Source organism: Chiloscyllium plagiosum, unplaced genomic scaffold (assembly GCF_037043375.1).
Source record: "Chiloscyllium plagiosum isolate Xiang-an unplaced genomic scaffold, Cpla_swu_hap1 HiC_scaffold_43, whole genome shotgun sequence".
Classification (NCBI taxonomy): domain Eukaryota; kingdom Metazoa; phylum Chordata; class Chondrichthyes; order Orectolobiformes; family Hemiscylliidae; genus Chiloscyllium; species Chiloscyllium plagiosum.
In genome coordinates, this window is record NW_028270181.1 from 34,511,876 (window position 1) to 34,514,375 (window position 2,500).

General features: G+C 37.1%; 1 pseudogene; it reads left to right on the forward strand.

Moving 5' to 3' along the window:
* The window catches only part of LOC148137471 (28S ribosomal RNA), an 8,457-nt pseudogene that overhangs the window by 3,262 nt on the left and 2,695 nt on the right, over positions 1-2,500 (forward strand).

Consider the following 2,500-nt stretch of genomic DNA (forward strand, 5'->3'; position numbering starts at 1 on the left):
ATGGACAAAACCCGAAAGATAATGCTGGGAGAGAAGGCCCCTCTACAGCTAAGTCCAGTTAAGAGCCGGACAATTCTTAATTCGGATTTTAAAGGGCCTTTTAACTTTAATTTTAATTTTAATCGAAGTGGAATTTTAGAGAGAAGAGAGGGGGAAGACGAGGACAGAATTATACACCCGATTAATAGAGAAACTAACCAATTAGAAATTATAATTAATTACCCGATAGAAGATTTTCGATGTAGTTATTGTAATAACATCTACAATACTACTGGGATATTTAGGAAACATTTAAAGGTATGTCGAGGGATTAAATCGGTTCGAATAAGATGTAGCAAATGCAAATGGGAGGGTAGCTACCAGGCAGTAGCGTGCCATTATCCGAAGTGTAAAAAAGGGGGGGAAGGGAGTATAGTGGGTTACACCGATGTAAACGATAGGAATGTGGAGGAAGAGATAGAAAAACCTTTTCAATGTGAGAGTTGCTCTTCAAGATTTAAATCGGCTAGAGGATTGGGACAGCATGAAAGGCATGCACACCCTAAGGTGAGGAATGAGAAAAGGAAAGGGAGTAAGGGGAATAAAAAAGTGATTAATGATGGAAATAAAAGGGGTGTATGGTCTAGTGAGGAAACGAAAATGCTGCAACAACTGGAATCTGAATTTAGTGGTTGTAGAAACATAAATAAAATGATAGCGGATAGGTTAGAGACTAAAACTGCAAAGCAGATTTCAGATAAAAGACGATTAATAAATAAGAAAATTAAGTCTAATGAAAAGGAGGTAAATTTAGATGAGCTCCTTAATAGTGTCGATGAAGAAGAGGGGGAGGACATTGATGGGATTGGAAGCGACCTGATACCTGATAGAAATACTGAGGAGGAGAAGCAGGACAATATAGATGGTAGGGAATGTCCCAATGGGTCAATTATTGATTGGATAAAAATAATTGAAGATGACCTGAAAAAGGGTAAAAAAGGTTGCAAAGAACTTGATAAGATTATGGGAGACATTGTGGATAAATTAGGAAAGAGGAAGGAAGGTGAGAATAGTAGGATAAAAAAGAAAGATAAGGATAATGGACGAAAGATAAATAGGAATGTAAATAATGCAGTAAAGAGATATAGTGGAAAAAAAGGGAAGTTTAAAGAGGCGCAAACCTTGTATAGAAATAAAAGACAGTATTTGGCGAGAACTGTAATGGGAGCCCCGGTAAATAGTAAATGTCCCCTAAGTGTGAAGGAGTTAGAGGAATATTTTAAGGAAAAATTAATGACTGTTAATGAGAAGAATAGTCTAAGGGGATTCGCCAAATCCAAAAATCAAGGGGAGGAATCCCTGGACGTTGCTCTGTTGGGTCCTGTGACGGTGGAAGAAGTCGATCAGGCCTTAAGGGCGATGGACGCAAACACCGCCGCAGGACCTGATGGGGTAACGTTAAGGGAGATTATTAAAGGTTTTAATAAAGATAATTCAATACTGCCTAGAGTTTACAGCATTTGGTTACAAAGTGGTAAGATCCCAGATAGGTTAAAAATGAGTAGAACAGTGTTAATCCCAAAAGTGAGCAGTGAGGATAAACTCAAGGATATAGACAATTGGAGGCCAATAACAATTGGGCCAATCCTGCTCAGACTTTTTACTAAAATCGTGGCGGGTAGGCTTAATAAAGTAATAGTAATAAATAAACGTCAAAAAGGATTTATGTCCGGTATCTCAGGGTGTGAGGAGAACATCAAAATCCTTGAGAACATTATGAAAGGTGTTAAGAAAAGGAAGAAAAATCTCGCTGTGGTCTTTATAGACCTGGCGAAAGCATTCGACACGGTAGGACATAAATTAATTATTACTGCGTTAAGAAGGCTCCATCTTCCGGTATTATTTATTAAATTAATAATTAATCTATATGATAACAATTTTACCCAGGTAGAGGGTTCAAACTGTAAAACTGGGAGTATCCCCATTTTACGGGGGGTTAAACAGGGTGATGCCCTATCACCAATTTTATTTAATATAGTTATGGACCCATTAATTTGCACTATCGAAGAGAAACAAAAAGGAATATTTCTGGGAGAGGATGGAAATAGTTGTCATTGTGCAACGCTTGCGTTTGCTGATGACGTAGCCTTGATTAGCGAAACTTACGAGGGGATGGTATGCAATTTGAAAATAGTAGAAAAATTCTGTAATAATACCGGAATGGGGATTAATATTAATAAAACTAAGGGCTTTTATCTTACCCATAAAAATAAAACTTTTATATATAACGATATAGGTAATTGGAGTATTAATGGGGGGATTATACAGTTCATAGAACCGGGTGCTACTGACAAGTATCTTGGGGCCAAAATTGACCCATGGGTGGGAGTCAGTAACACTGAATGGGAAAAGCTACTAGAGGAATGGTTGAAGAATCTAAAAAGATCCCCTTTAAAACCAGGACAGAAATTTGAAATTTTAAAAACATATTTTATCCCTCGATTATATTTTTATTTGATTT